The following is a 17183-nucleotide window of genomic DNA, read 5'->3' as shown; positions in this document are numbered from 1 at the left end:
CAGGAAGAAGCGAAGATGTTTCTTGAGGCTGGAGGTGGGATGGCATCTATCCAACCACGGAGAGATGTCGTCTGCCTGCCATGCGCTGTGCGTCAGGCCTTAATACTGGAGGAATATCAAATGCATGGGGTAAAATTATCACAGAAACTTTAAGATGAGCGAAGGGAAAGATATTCACATTTAGGACATGATGGTCACCCCTTCTTCTCTCTGGGGTTCCTGCTTATGGTACAGTGCAGGCAAGTAAAAAGCACTAGTAAAATAGAAGGAAATATGGTATGACCTCATTGTAATGAGCCCTTAGGGGACTGGGAGAAAAGGTCATAAAAAGAAGGTGGTTGCTGTAATAGGGTTAAGTCAATGTGCAATGGGGAAAAAAAATCAGTTCGTGCTGCTGTGATGGTGAAAGGGACTTGTTCCCAACAAGGTTTGTTGTAGCCGTACTAAAAATCCAAGTCAAGTGACGTTGTGCCCCAGTGTCGCTGCAATCTGTCAGCCAACACGTGAAGTATAAATCTGCAGGGCTAGATGCTCACCGAGTGCATCCCAAGGCTGCAGGGCTGTGTAGAAGTACAGGGGTGCCCAGGACACACGCTAGATCCTAGGCGCTCTGCTCCACGGCCTTCAGACGCTGTGAATGGGCTTGCAGGCAACATACCTGCAACATGGGCTTGCAGACAACCCTAAGTTGTCTTAGGGTCATTTGTGAACTACTTCATTCACAGCCATTTGAGGGGGTTGCTTTCCCATTACTCGCCAGCACAGAGAAAACCAAGCGCTTCCCTTTCACAGACGCTGGATCCACGTGGAGTAGCCAGTTCTTCACCCGCTGGTTCTGCATTTCGGCAACCAAAAGAGCTCCAGAAATATAAGTTAGGAGAAAATGTCATCTCTGGGTGCTGTCTTCATTATTCCCTCTAAAATTATACTGTAAAAATGAAGGCATCCAGTAGCAAATGCCAAAGACTCTCCTTGATGACAGTGCTGATTTGTTTTGCTAACGCTATGTGCCATAATCGTATTGGACGCATAACTTGTTTAATAGATCCCTTAGAGGAATTCAGGAAGAGATGGGTCTAGGTAACAGGCTTGGGTTCAGATACGATTGTTTTTGAAGTTCGGGGAGCTGGGAACTGGGGTTTTGGTTTAGTTTCATTACTAAACCCTACCTAGAAAAAGTTGTCATCTCGACGTCCGTCTTAACGGGAACGTACTTCAATCTACATATCCCGTCAAATGAGTCTTTATAATTCTGTGACTGCAGATGGAAATGACTGCATCTGTTACCTTAGCAACACAAGAGGGTACGAGTACATTTTTAAAGGTCAACCAGTAACAGGCAATAAAAATAAGCCTCTCCAGATCAGACTGGGTCACAGAAGTAGTTATTTTGCACAGGTATTTCTGTAAGTACAAATGCAGCGGGAAAAACAATGTTCAATGACAGGCTCATACGGGTGAGATGAGGTGGTTTAGGAACAGGAGGCTCCAAAAAAATCTCATTTATCTCTGGACAAGGTCAGCCTGACTGCTGGCTATTAACAGTATGGGTTGAGCCCTGTGCTGTGGCCCTAGTTGCAAAGAGCTGCTCTATAAACTGAATCACTGAGACCCAGCAGCGAAGAGAAGAGATGGGACGGCACGAACGGCACTCGAGCGAGTGAGCTCAGTTGTGCGCGCCAAGGCAACCTCACGAGCTGACCCCGGTGAGAGCCTTACCCCTGCCCTAGCCCCTCTCGACTGGGGAAAAGGGTGGCGGCTGCATAAAGGTGCCCTAAAAACCCTGGGTTCAGCTACAGGAAAATTTCTCCACTGCAGAAAAGGAGGATTGGAGTTGCAGCCTGCTTTCTAAGGGTTGCTGGGCAAGCCATTAGGGAGGGGCAGAAAGGACATGCTTGGGGTAGGCCATGTAGCGCTGCTGTTCATAGGGTCACTTAGTTCAGAGCAGCTCTCTAAGTTACACCAGGGGCCTCTCAGGACCCTCAGAGTGCTTTAGAAATGGGAGAGTTAAATCTAACCTCACTTCTCCCAAAGTCACACAGGGTACTTTTGCAAGGGAAAAATCAAAAGCAATAGATCCCAGCGCTAATGCGGACGTTGCCTGACAAGAATATCTCAAGCTGCAGGAGGCCATAAAGCCAACATTTCTCTCTGATGAAATGCCCATCGCTCTTAGACGAAAATGGTTAAATTGCAGTCTTCTTCCAAGTTCCTAGATTTAATGCAACATTTAGGTCTAGCATTAGATGCTCACTGTGTTGACCCTTCCTTCCTTCCTGCAGCCCTGCACACTGCCTGTGTCGTCGTTACACCTTGCTGCCGCTATTCTCGAGTAGAGCGAGGATACAAGGGCTCATTGGCGCCGAAAGCATCGTCTCATGAAGGAGCTGCTCTTCCCTAATAAAACCGGTGTAAAATCTCATTCTCAGAAAGGACCAGCTGAGGCCACTGCCATGCTGTGATCGAGCCAGTGAGCACAAGGCAACACCGGCCCATAGAAATCTGCTGGCAAGTTGATGCTAATTAATAATTATGAGATCAGGTGTTTACTCTGATATGCCACCCGGGCTTTCTACTTGCTCTTGAGGCATGCAACGTGCTTCCCTTTGGATGTCTGATGATGATGAGTTTTGCTCGCCTGTGATTTTGGGGTAGGGCAAAGCATGGGCTCTGCCTGCTCCCCACCACTTCCTCGCCGAGGAGCTGTCATGTACACAGCAGCTGCAACCCCAAGGTCCATGGATGTCTTCTTCAGCCAAGCAGGGCAGGGGCTTCATTTCGACCCACATGTTGACCTTCTTCATCTCTTGCATAGACCAGGGGATTGTGTAAACCACGGTTTCAATGGGGACTTACGGATTCCTACCCCATTGCCTGGACCAGCTATGAGCTCTGAGGTTACCTACCTTTGCACATCTCACTGGAGCTGATCAACCCATTCGTTACCTCGGCAAGCAGCATCCTCTTTCCCGTCTACATAAAATCCTGGCTTCCTGCCAGTCGATTCGAAGTCTTTGATGAAAAGTCATGCCTCTCTGAATCAATCTGCCTCGAAGGTGCCACACTGCCCTACCTTCTACCTGACTTCAGGCAGCTACCTACTTCCCTGCATAGGCCATAAGAAGGACTCGGGATAAGTATCCTTTGCATGGTCCTTGCAGAGATTCGTTTCCAATAGTTTTTTTCCCCCTCTTGCAAGACCAGTTATCCTTGCCCCTGTGTTGGGGTTTTTTTTCCCCCCCTCCTTGGCTTTTTCTCTATTAAGCAAGTCTCCTCTTTTCCAGCCCGGTCTGCATTTCAGGTGCTTCCAAAGGTGGATCACGCAGCCTTTCTTTCCTAGATTTGGAGAGAAGGGCTTCTTATTTGAAAGGCTTTAGCTGCCACACTTTTCATGTTCCCTGGGTGTATTATTAGCCGCCCAGGTAATGTCTGCCAACGAAGCTGTCCAGTTCTTAATGATTTAGCAAGAGGTGCATATCCTCTCTGCAGGATGCATGACTAAGGAGTGGGACTGGGGCCTGTGATTCAGTACGATTAGCTGGAAGAATTTGTTCCCTCCTGATTTTTCCACCCTCTTGCGCTGCTGTCAGCGACGGGTCGAGCCACAAGGCAACAGAGACGCAGGCCTACAATCCAGTGGAGTTACATTACAATGCCCCAGATCCCTTCACTAAGCTGCCCAAAGAGGCAATAATCTGTTTGATTCTCCCCTTGATTTTCAGCTTTCAGTCCCTGCTCCGTGCTAACCAGGCATCGCTTTCCCCGCTGCGTTCTGCTCTTGTTGAGTCTCACAATAGCAGCGTGCAAGAGTTTTTCAAGCCTCTGACATTTTTCATCCACGAATTTGCCAAGGTGAAATGTCTCATGAACCGCATAATACGGCTGAGGGGTAGCAAGTACAACATAGCGTTTCTCTTCCTTTGCAGACAGAAAGTGACTTATCCCAAGCCCCAAAGCAAGCTGGGGGGATGCCTGAGAGTGGGGCACGCACCTCCTTGCCCCTAGGCTTGTGTAGGAAAGGAATTAAGTCTTCCTATTAGGAGCCAGGCACAGCCACCCTCTAGCACCTCCATTCCTCCCAGAAGACAGGGACAGCTTTAGAAATAACTCGGGAGGGGGAGTCTGACCTTCAGTCCCAAAAGCCCCCACTCAGCTGCACAGGCCCCTTACTTTTTGACTCAAAATCTGTCGGGTGCTTAGGGCTGCACCTCAATTGCTCAGGGCACTGGCTCACTCCTTTTGCAGCCCGGGCACCTTGCTCCAGCTTCCGACTTCCAGTCCGGGGACCCACGCACCTAAAAGCGAAGCGTTGCAATATCATGGGAAATATGTAAGATATTAGAAAGAATTTTATTTTTTTGAAAAGCTCTACTTGGTCTAATAAAAGATATCACCTCTACCACAAGCCCTGACTGCAATATCATAGATGCCTCTGTGCTAAATCCAGACTTTCTGGGTGGAGGCATGTGACTGAGCTGGTGCTGCAGATGAGAAAGGCTCCACAGAAGTGTTTCGGTTCCCTTAGAGGCTTTGTCTTGCGGTGAAGAGACATCTCGCTATGAGCGATCTGATTCTGGACAAAGATAACTCATTTAGGTGAATACAATGAGCCTCTGCAGTACATTAGCTACATTAAAAGATATGAAGGCCATCAGTCCTCATGCTTCAGGGTTATCTGTTATTAATAGAGACCCATCTCGTGTCAGAACTCCTTCCTGGAAATAATTAGTCATCTATATATCATAAACACCATCATCCCAACCTCCTTCTTGTTCGGAGGTAGCAAGGACAGAAGACAGTGGGTGAGAGATTGCAAAGTTTGCCGCAGCGATACCTCTGCGACACCTGATCGCTACTATAACTAAACAATTTCTGTCTCCCAGACTTCAGCCCTAAATCCTCCCCAGCAGCTCCGAGTCAATTAAGAATATTGAAGGGAAAAACAGGGGCTCACAGTCAATTCTGGTTTGGTTCGTTAATTAAAGTTGGTTATGCAGGGTGCACACGGTTGTAGCTAGTCCCGTTCCTCGCCCTTCCTTTTCGCGTAGAGCCATCGATATTATGATGTTATGGAAAATACAAAATCACAATACAAGACGCAACATGCAGAAGGCTTGAATGGAAAGAAATCTCCTTTGGGAATAAAATACATTACTGCGTATTCATATTGCTGTGTATTTCCCCACGCGCCTGTCTGGAGATGTACTGAAAAGTAAAATGCATTTAAAATGTGAAGATGTGCAACCTGCAATTATCATTCCTGCGCACATCCTGTTCTGATGTCTAGCACTGGTTTTCTAATTAAATAATTGCAAATGTTGCTTCCCTGTCCTTAAATAATGTTCTTTTAATAAACGTGGCTCCCAGGGAATTCATTCTGATTTAGGGCTGTTGCAAAGGTAATTTTAGCATCAGCCTTCATTGCTACATGGCATTTTGATGCAGGTGGAAGTGGAGATAAAAGGTTCGTGTTATGTATTAAAATAATAGAAAATTCAGGTTGGAGGGGAGCTCAGGGGGTCACATCTAGTCCAACCCCTGCTCCAAGCACGACCACCCCCAACTGCATCATCCCAGCCAAGGCTTTGTCTAGCTGGGTCTAAAAAACCTCTAAGGATGGAAAGTCCACCACCTCTCTGAGGAGCTGGTTTCAGTACTTCACCACCCTCTTCATGAGAAAGTTTTTCCTAATATCCAATCTCAACCTCCCTTGCTGCAGCTGGAGCCATTGCTCCTTGTCCTGTCATCTGCCCCCACTGAGAACAGTCCAGCTGCATCCTCTTTGCACCCTCCTGCAGGGAGGTGAAGGCTGCTATTCAATCTGCCCTTGGTCTTCTCTTCTGCAGAATAAATCAGCCCAGTTCCCTCAGCCTCTCCTCACCAGTCCTGTCCCCCAGCCCCCAAACCATTTTTGTTGGCCTCCGCTGGACTCTGTCCAACTTGTCCACATCCTTTCCATAGTGGAGACCCAAAACTGGACACAGGACTCCAGATGTGGCCTCCCCAGTGCAGAGGTTTGCCTCTTCTCCACCCTCACAAAGGTGCTGGGAGCATCATGTGTAATTTCAAGGGAGGCCAGTGGTGCTTGGTGTTTTTATGCACTAACTCCTAGTGCTGCTTCAGATGGAGTGTCAAGAAAGAGCCTGAGCACTTTGGCTCGTGGACTCGAGCAGAGCTAGGTGAGGTGTGGGGCTTGCATAAAAGCATGGCCGGAGCACAGGCTTTCTCGCTCTTTGGAGACCCTTCACGAGGCTTCCCCAGTCTTTTCAGAATCCATGTACCTGGATTTAGGGCAGTCACTAAAATGCAGGGTGTGAGCAAAGGTCTTATTCTTTCAGCTCTGCTGTATTCTCTTCAAACACCAGTTGTTTTATGGGGATTTGCAAAAAAAAAAAAATCATGAGCTTCGATTGCTGCTGAAAGGTAACACTAAGCTCTGATGTCTGGCACCCAAATATCAGGATAAGGCTTTGGATCACATGATAACTTATGTGGACTGAACACAACAAAAAACAAACCCTGTGCTAGCCAACTGACCGCCCCATCCACCTGTTTTCTACTGTGATGGACTTCGATTGTACCCTCTTTTGGGGAAACAAGGATCTTTTTGTAGTGAACATGTCCTTGCCTGGCAATATCAGACCTCCAGGTGCTGCCACCATAGAAAGGAAGGATGGTCTTGAACCTCTGGTGTTGGAAGATTTGGGCTCATATCCCAGCTGGACCTTGTGCCTCTCATCCCTCTGCATCCCCACACACCCTATCTATTTAACTTGAGGGCAATGGTCGTTCCCTACTCTCTGGGATGGTGCAAGGATAAACTTGTTAATGAATTTATGTGTGTGGCTCATATATTCTTCTGTACACATCTGGAATTGTCCCTGTCACTGGAGTATAAGAATTGCCACGGACTGGGTCAAACCCCAGGTCCGGCTTGCCCAGTCTGCCGTGTCGCATGCTGGCAGACAGCAGGTGCGGAAAGGGAGAGTGAGCTGGGTCTGACCAGGGTTTTTCTCCATTGTTCCTCTCATGTTCAGCCTCCAGCATTGCAGGTCTAGGAAGCTCTGGTGCACTCCCAGGCTCAATAGCGACTGATGCCCCTTTCCTGTGCTCGGTAGCTAGTGATGCCCCTTTCCCCCAAGCATTTTTCCAATCCCTGTTTGAATCTGGCTGAGCTGTCAGCTTCCACTACATCTGGTAGCAATGACTTCCACACTTGGGGTACACACTGTGTGCACAACCCCCCCACCCCAACACTTTCTTGTGTTAGTTTTAAGCTTGTGTTAAGTTTTTAGGCTTACTACCTGCTGGTTTCATTTTGTGACCCCCGCTAGTCCTTCTTAGGGTTTTGACCAGATTTCTGTTCTAAGTTGTAGGGTTGCAGACTATAAAGGAGCTGGAGGACTGCTTTAATGGTCAAGTCATTGCCCAGTGGACTTTCAAAGCCCAGACCTTTCTTAATGTTGCAGTCAGATGCATCCTTACAAATGGGCATGCAGCATCTCCCCATTAAGGCCAGAAGGATCAAAACACTAGAGTAACCATCTGGTAAAATTGCATTTATCAGGCCCCTTAATATAAGCTCTTATGCACGTTGAATTGATCCAGGTGTGCAGTTCCCTTTAGATTTATTCTCATTTAGCTTACAGAGCAGAGGCCAAACTTACTCTTGACCTGCAGAGCAGGCAGCATTTGAGCAGTGTCTTGGCTATTTAGCAATGCCTGGGCAAATCCAATTTGAGCTGCTGATTAATTGATTTTCTTTGCTGGGAAATTTCACATCTTCACAATCCACAGGGCAAATTTGTGGGTTTAAGCATATGGGAGAGGGAGGATAGTACACCAAACCACTAAAGGCAGCTGAAACTTCAGCTTTTATTGGTTTTATTGTGTCAGTAGAAGCCCTGACCTAACCACAGCGTAAAATTCTCCAGGCCCAAGTAGACCTCAGAGCAAATGCAGTAGCTCTTTTCTTCTTACTGATCATCATCCCCTTCAGCTTCCAGCAGATAATTGGTCATTAATGGCTTGTTAATGCTTCCCTGCTACAACAAATTAAATGTGGGAGTTGTGGAAGGTCCTAACAAAGGGTTTAATAAAAGGGACACTAGCACTGACCCAACTGCAGGGTCCCTGTCTTTAGTACCAACCTCCTGCCCTCAAACCAGCCTCGATTTTGACCATGCAGTTGATCTGTTATGATCAGGCCAGAGAAGCAACCAGGTCTTTGAAGATGAAATAAAAGAGAACAACCACAAATTATTTTAAGAGCAACTGGAAGCTTTGTGGGTCAACGAGCCCTTTTTTGCTCTGGTCACGGTGGGATGCTGGGTCTTGGCTGGGGCTCCTGGGGGAGGGAGGCAGGTGGAGGGGCTTCTGTAATACAAATCATAGCTGTAAGTAAAGTAGGGAGGAGCATCCTTTGCTTTTTGCTATAAGATGAGCTGATGTTATGAGAATTTCACCTTCAGGTTGGACCAAGGCACTTTATGCCGCTGACGTTGCACTAAGCTGCTGGTGCTGCTGTGAGTGTATCATCATTTCCGAATGATGAAGACGTTAAGTCCTTCTCAAAATGCCCATCAGCATAACCAGGGCTGCGATGGCCTGGGCTGGAGGATAGCAGTCATAGAAATAGGTCTAATCCCAGCTCTTTCTTAAGCCCTTGCCCCCTGGCCTTTGCTTCCTGACTCAGGAAATGAGAACAATCCTAGTACAGACCTAGTTTGAAGAAGCACTTTCAGGGTCAGGGGGGAACGGCAGCATCACGAGCGCAGAGCAGCAGAAACAGAAGTACATGAAGCAGGTGGCGATCACTGAATGTGGGTCAACTCTCTTCAGCAATCAGGAGACAGGGGAGATAAAGTAGTGTGTGTGTGACATTTTAACAGCACTTTAACGGGGGCCTTTTCAACTGCTTTCTATTGACAGAGGTCACGGTGTGTTTATCCTTCTCTTTGAGAGCATTAAGCCTAACCCGCAGTGCAGCAGGAATCTTCTGCAATGTATTCAGTATATGTACTTCTTCCATAACAGGATAACAGCTTTCAGAAAGTACATGGTAGCCCTTTAATAACAGCCGCCGTACGTATTAAAGACTAACAAGTTCTTCCAGGACAAGTAGCTGTAACAGTTTGGAAAACAGACACCACTGCCTATAACCACACTCAGTTGTCTGGTTATTAGTTATCTCGTGTGTGTGCATGTGTGTAGCCCTCACTATAATGGATTGCCAAATTATGCACAGCGCTTAATGCATTTACTGCCTACACCCCTATCAGATAGGGAAATGCTATTATTCCTATTTTTCAAACAGGGACAGAAGCACAGAGGAGCTTAGCAACTGCTCCACTTTTACAGAGCAAGTCTATGGTGGAGCAGGGACTTGGTCCCAGGTGTTTTAAATGCTAACCTTCTGTCTTCACTATGGAAATAGCCTTCCTCCTCAGTTTCTCAAATGATCCCTTTAGATCCAGAGGCATCACGTTACATTAATTCTGCTGCTGGGAAGGAAGGAAGGACTCACTGGTACCGTGGGACCTTGTTTGAGCAGGACAGACTGACACACAGACAGAGAAAACCAATAGCACGCCCCCCCCCCCCCAAAAAAATGCAAAGAAAAATTAATATGTGCAATCTGCTTTTCACCTGGAATAATCCATGAACCATTTTGCCTTAATAAGAGATGATAATATGAACTCAGTACAATATTGCTACACTGCCGGTTTCTTGATGTGCAGTGAACCGCCCCTTAGGGAGAGAGGGAGAGAGAAAGAAATTATAATTTTTCATGGTCTGTGATCCAGACAGGCGGGAAAAAAGAAAAAAAAAATCAACACGTGGGTATTTGAAGCTACTAAAGCAATGATGCAACTGAAGGAGAGGATGGTCTGGAAAGTGAATTGTAGGGCTGTTTTTTTTTTCTATTTAATGAAGCAATATAGTCCAGGGTTTAAAGAAGAAGCTGAAAGCAAAGGATTCTGCCTTTGACTCTCTTTCTTGTGTGCGATGCTGAGCAGGTCCCCGTGCCTCTGTGCGCCTTGGTTTCTCTGTTTTTCCGAGACTGCAGTAGAGACCATGGGATGGCTTTGCAGTCTGGGCAGGGCTCACTTCTCAGCAGAAAATTGTCCTGCCCTTTCCTCTCCTCCCCACCAGCTCTATAGCTCCAGGCTGGTGCAGGGGAGTTTATTTTCTCCAAAAGATGACAGCAATGCCCCAATTCCCTATCTACCAGTGACAATCCAAAGCAAATTTCGTATGACCGGAGGGTGGCAGCTAGGTGTCAAGATCCCTGCTCTGCTTTGCCAATGATAAATGATGACAACGATCAAACCAAATGCAAGTCGCTGTTGTGGGATCCAAATCCCATTCCAGTCTATAGGCGTCTTTGCATCACTTGGGATCAGGTCCACAGTGAGAAAGCAAGGGGGCACATGAGCTACAACCCGGGCCAGCCTGCAGCATTTTGTTTGGATCCTTTCCTAAATCAAACCAAATTACTTTTTATACCTTAGAGAAATGAACTGACATCCTCCTTGACCAAACTGCCCAGAGCCTCCCCAACAAAAATGAGACAAATCGGTTAAACCGAACTATGTTCTGCACAAGAAAGAGAACCCAACAACTTGTGCCATCTAATTTGTTTTACATGTCCATTGATTTACCATGGGGATAACACTTCACTGCTGAATGCTGCATTATATACCATTATGGCTCCAGAGAAAGGCACCTTGGCTTGCAGAACATGCAGGGTCTGTCGTCTCGTGACCGGGACCTTCAGACAAAGACTGAAAGCCAGAAAGAAGAATTAGCATGCATGAAAAATGCAAGCAAATTAACATGTTCATCTGCTTAGGAGGGCAAAACCAGGCTCCTTCAGCAAAGGGAAACTCTTTGTAAGCGCAGGTGTTAAATGCATGTCTTCAAAGCCCTTAAACAGGGCTCTCATTGGTAAAATCCAGGGTCTGGGGGTTGCTGATATAGGTACCCCCAGCCCTGGGGGGTTGCTGATATAGGTAACCCCCATCTTTCAGAAGGGTGGTTCCCAAAGCTCCCAAAATCCATAAAGGGAGGATTCCTGTTTGTATTAATTGTGATTTCACTGGCTGCAATGAGAAGATGCTGTTTTGTGAAGCAGGCATCTGTGCTGTTTTCTGGACCCAACATGCCAGCAGATAGCGGTGCTGTTTATTGCCTACTCCAGCCAACGCATGGAGGGAGAGGACACTTTCAGGGAGAGGACCCTTCCAGGTTAGGAGTTAATGCTTCTCCAAGCAACAGTTTTGCTGGCATGATTTATGCAAGAATTATCCTACAGAGACTTGCTGCGGGTTGAGAGCATCTCATTTAATCAAACAGCCTATACTCTTCCCTTGCTGTGTTTAGATGGAGAAGCAAGCTGCACCAGTTCAGCCCTGCTCTCCCTGCACTCAAATGCAGCGGTTAGGGAGCGTAGGCAAAATGGAGCGATCCTGAATGCACACCCCAGCATTGATCCCTCTCTCAGGGCTCTTCCAAGCCGTGCACATAATCTAATCCCTTATTTTGGACATACGCAATGCAGGGAGCAGTGGAAGAGAGGCTCGTTTCTCAGTGCCGTCCCGCACTCAGTAGGGAGGACGTGCAGACATGGCTTTTTTTTTTTTTTGGAATATCAAGGATTTAGTTTGCATCTCTGCGTGTGTTGCTTTGAAGCTTTAACACCGATTTTTGTTTTGCTTTATTTCACCACTTTGCTTGGGTGACTGCTACAGAGCAAAGGCTCTGTGGATCCGATGCTGTGCAGAAAAAAATATATATAATTAACATATCAGCGACATAGTAAATTTGAGTGCAGAACCCCGGCGAGATGAAGCTGTCAGAAGTCAGCGCGCTAATGTTGTCTGAAAACGGGGATGAGGGAACGACTGCTGTGACGGATGGCCTGGGGAAATGTTTCACTACACGATGATCTTCTGTATAGGAAAGCTGAGAGGAATTCCATTCGCTACCCTTTTAACATGCTAATTAACAGCTGTGGTAATAAAAGGAACGAAATGCAAAGTTTATTTCGAAGACTTTCCCTCTCCATCTCCTTTAATAAAGTGCTAATTTGTTCTGATAGGGGTCAGATGCTCCCCGCCAGTCACTCACATCTACTTCATTATTTGCTACAGCTCAGCCATCGTAGGCTGCGACCTCGACAGACATGGCATTGGGCAGTCCGGCCTGGGGACTATTTTTGGTGGAAAACCACAAGGAAAGGTCAGGGCACCTTAAGAAGCTGGTGATTCAGTACATGGTCGATGCCCCTTTTGAGTCCATACGGATCCACGGATTGAGACCTTGTATTCATATCGTACAGTGGGAGCGTGAATTGAGGGTTGCATCCAGGACTTCTGCGCATGCAGCGGGCACAGCAACCCGGGAGACAGCTGGGCCGCACAGTGCAAGACCACAATTAAAGCCCGTAATTAGAAAGTCCAGTCTGCACATTATGGACCTTCAGGTGGGAAACTTTTGAAATGCTCCTTAATAAAGGTGGAGCCTATTTTCTTTTCTCTTTTCCTTCCTTCATCGTATTTTTAATTAATGATATGTGCATTGAAATGGAGGAGCTTTGTTACCTGGGAGCCCATCTTCTCCTGGCACTTCTTCATCGCCTCCATCCTGCAGGCATAATTGCTTGTGACAGTATGGCCATTTCTACAACGTGCCAGGTTTTCAGACATCGGGGAGATGCAATACAATTTTTAATTTATCAGCAAGTGAATGCAACCACTGTCGGAGCTTGCGCCTCTGTTGCAGGCACAAATTCATTGGCCGTGTATGGATTAGCCCTGGAGATAAAAGGACTCTATCATCTCTAAGCAGGGCAGGACTGAGGCCTCTCTCTCTCGGCTTGCATGCACAGTGTCACCACGAAATCCAAGTGCCATAGTGCTGGGACAATATTAGGATTTTACAGTCACAAGTCCGTTCCTGGCATGGATGAACAAATGACTTGAGTTTTACCAGCACGACATGCAGTTTAATGAGACAAATGAAGCATGCAATAATTTATTTTTCTAAGACATCATTTTGATTTCCCACAGAGGAGAGATGGAGCCAGAAGAGGAAGGATGCATCCACACCTATATCCAAACCTTCCTGGCATGTTTTGATGTTCACTCTCAGTTTGGGTCAGATGAGAAATCCAGATCCAGAGCTGGACTCTCCTAATGTCTTGGAGGGGCTCAGATCCAGACCTTTGACCCTCCATCTAGTCACTGCAGGTTTTCCACTGGGTTTTGATTTCTCTCCTGAGATGCTGGTTTGTAATGAGTTCTTCACTGGCTCAATGCGAGCCAGATGGGTACAGAGCTGTGGTTTCTCTGCCCGCTGTTATAGCTATGATTCACCCTTTCCCATCACTTACAGGGCTTCGCCGACTTCCAGTTGCATGCTTCTGTGCGAATCAACACAAGCCTTTCTAGCAGAAGTAATAGATAAGGAACCATATTCCATGCATTTGTATGCCATGTGCCTGGAAATACCTGATGTCTTCCTGATGCAATTACTGGAACTACTGAGAGGATAATCACTTCCACCCCAACTGGCAGAGGGACTTTTCTGCTATATGGAAGTCTGCATGCAACCTTGGAAATGGAGAGCCCTGTGCCGCTGCTCCATCCAACTTGGACTAGCTAGGGTTAGACTATGGAGCGCCTGATTAGCGTTACTCATCATCACCGATGCAGCCAGGAAGAGTCAGGAAAGGTCGACAGCCAGAGCCTGTAGGAAAGTGGATATAAAAGACGAACAAGAAGATTGGACGTTTCCTGCTGAGTCTGCCTAAACAGACTCCAAGCCTAACTGCCCTAAATCTAGGGAAATCAAGTCTCTGAGAACAGAAGCGTAAGGTGGAACAAATGAATCGCTGGTAAAATAGGAAGAGTTTTGCCCCTGCAGTGAACTACGTTTAAAAGTTCATCCATTTCCCCAGCGCCTCTCCTGGCTAGGACATGGATGGGACAGGTTACCGGAGCGCGTCGGGCGAGGCAGTTCGTGCAGCATCGCCATTCCTGCTAAACAAGGAATCTCATAAGAAAGAAACTTCTTGGGGAGTTTTCAACCCAGGAACCTGCTGTCTCTGTTGCACTGATTTGATAAAAGGGCATCTGTCTCACCGGCTTTTTAGTGACTCAAAGTCAATCGTTATCAACTGCAGCCAAATAACTCATGTCTGATAGGGAGTGGATAACTCAAGCAAAGAGTAATGCAACTGTGTTGTGTCGGTGCTGATCGTCAGTATATTCTACATCTTCTTTGATCCAGGAAATGCTTTCCCCCTTCCTAATAACTCATAGCAGATTGCGCTGGTTCTGCGCCACTGACAATCCCCTAAGACGGCGGTACACCAGGAGCTGGGGGTGCGCGGCAGCTTGGAAGTTTTTTACTGTCTCACATTTACGCCTTGTGCTTTTCTAAGTACAAATCCTGCCGTGAACATTTCTGTAGACTTAATGTATTGAGCTGGGGACTATAGAAAGCAGGACAGGCAAATGGAGATGCTGGGTTTGCCTCCAGCCCTGTGTCTCTATATGCTGGAGAGTTACTTTCAGCCTCCTCTTGGCTTAAGGATAAACCTGAGAAAACCCTTTTTGATAAGAAATTTTCTGGAAAATGGACTTTCTGGGGGTGTGGACTCTTTGCAGATTTAGTTTGAACAAGGTCACCGAGTCCATCGCACTCAGGCTGTTCTTCAATAATATGTGAGAGGGACCACAGACCGGAGCTGGAAGGTCTGGCACATTATTTCCTGTTTGGTGAAGGAATGGAAAAATAAAAAGCATAAGATGTCAAAAGCAGTGAAACATTTTGTCTTGAAATACTGTCTCCAGTATTTTGTCTCATCTTGCAGACCTCCAGACTGGACTCACTTGTGTTCTGTAATCCCCCAAATCATTGACACAAGTACATCCTAGTGGTTCTCAAAACCTGCTTGAAGCTGCCTCGACACAGTTTACCCATCTATCCTTCAATATAGACTTTATTTCAGAGCATGTAGATAACAAAGGCCTTTTGCACGCATCACCAGCTGCCACTGCGTGCTCGAAAATGGTTTCTTTGGAACCCTAAACACTCCTGATGTCCTTTGTTTTCTGCATGAAAAGTCCTTGTGAAATTACGGATGGCAATCAGCTAACATTTATGCGCAGTTATTTTAATAATGTGTTGTTACTATAAAGCCCATGTTCATTTTTTGATTTTGATCAAGACGCCTATTCCATAGCGTTATTACTGCTGTTAGTCATATAGTGCCGCAACTCAAGCATTACTTCCGATGGCCAGGGAATAAAAGGTACGTATTATTTTACCGTGGCCATAACGTGCAAAAGGGAATCATCACAAATGGACAGATGCAGCCACCAGCGGAACAAAGATTTGGCCGTCTCGTATCTGCAACTTAAAGACCACGCTACGCCTCTTAACTTCCAATGTTATGCTTCATCTGTGGATGTGGAAGCTGGAAATCCATCAAAGGGGGGGGACAGATGGCTTGCCTCTAAAAGCAAAACGTCTTAGAAAAATATGGGTTTTACTGGTAGATGGAATGAACTTATGACAAACGCCAGAATTTAATCAGGGAATACCACTCCCCGCCCCGTCTTTAAAGTAACCCGGAGAGGAAGGCAGAGATATGCGGGGTGTTTTAATAATGAGGACTTGGCGTCTGCTGCTGGGTACCCAAAAGTTTGAGCAAAAGAATCGCTCCATTGGAAACTGCATTTCTCCTTTGCCGTCGACCGCTGTCACTTCTCCCTCTTTTGAGCAAAGAGCAGCCCAGCATAGAGAAGGACGGGAAAGCCTTGTCCATGCCCTAGGCAAGGTCTGAGCAGGTGAGAAGGATTCAGTTGCTGTTTGTCGAGGCTCCCTGGAGCCCCATCATGGACTAGGGCTGGTGCTACACGAACACAAAATGATGCCCTCCAAAATAACAGTCATATGTGGGGAACCCTGGCTTTGGGGACCACTGTCCCAAGGGGCAGATCCTTAGCCAATGCACCTGACTCCAACAAAGCAGAGCTGATTGATACCAGCTGAGGATACAGCCTCTACTGTGCTCTGAAGTCATCATTTTGACTCTAAATAATGACGTAACACTGCCCAGGATGATCCATACCTTATTTTCAAGAGCTGGGGGCTGAGTTCTCCTCTTAAATCAACTGGCCAGCTAGACAGATATTGAGCCAGCCTCGGTGAGGGGAGATTTAGGAAACACCCATGCCATTTCTAAAGTTACCCTCCATCATCAGAGCAATGGAGAAGCCAGGGAGGAAAATGCAAGCAAAAAGGAGCGTGGTGAGGAATGAGGATGTATGCAACAGGAAATCATGTGCCAAACCTTCCAGCTCCGGTTTGCAGACCCTCTCCTGTATTTCCGAAGCACAGCCTGCATGTGGCAGACTCAGTTATATGTTTCCCTATTGCTCTCAAGCCATCTCTGCCCTACTAATCTTCACCGGCGTCTCACAGCAAAGCCCAATCGGCTGCCGAACGCCTAGACAAAGTGCTTGCACTGAAGTGATAATTGCACACGGCAGCAGGGGTCTGTAGGAGAGATTTCAACGCTGTGGAGGAAAGGAGTGGATGAGCGGAAGAGGACGGGAGAGGGCAAGGCAGGGAGAAGAAGGGGAGGAGAGGGAACAGGACAAAGGGTAGGTCTACACGGTGGTCAGTGCCTCGGCTGCAGTTAATAGAGGTGTATCTCAGCTGACTTTAAGCTCGTTAGCTTGGGTCTTGCTAGCTTTGTGGCCATGGGAGCCTGCCTGAGAAGCTGAGCAGCAACTTGGGCAATTAGCCGGGCGGTCCCAGCCATGCTGCGAACTGCGGTTGAAAGCTAGCTCAGGTGTACATCGTACCACAGTTATAGCAGGTCAGAAGTAGTGAGGCTGGGACACTGCAGTGCTAATTTAGCCGGTCTGGAGGGGCAGGTTGGTGCAGCTACACTGATTCCCACCCAGAAGGAAGCTGCATGGAGCAGGGCAGTGTGCATGAGGGGCCAGGCAAGGCAAGGCCTGGAGTGCTTGACCTTTGCCATTGAAGCATCTTGACAGTGGGGCACTGGACTAGGCAAGCTGTGAATCTGTCCTAGTTGTGCAGGTCTCCGACTCTTCCTAAATACACTCCCTGGTCTATTCCTAGTGCCTGCCTTTCCATTT

Source organism: Gavialis gangeticus, unplaced genomic scaffold, assembly GCF_001723915.1.
Source record: "Gavialis gangeticus isolate Ggan-Ray unplaced genomic scaffold, GavGan_comp1, whole genome shotgun sequence".
In the NCBI taxonomy this organism is placed as follows: Eukaryota; Metazoa; Chordata; order Crocodylia; family Gavialidae; genus Gavialis; species Gavialis gangeticus.
This window is presented reverse-complemented; position numbering follows the sequence as displayed.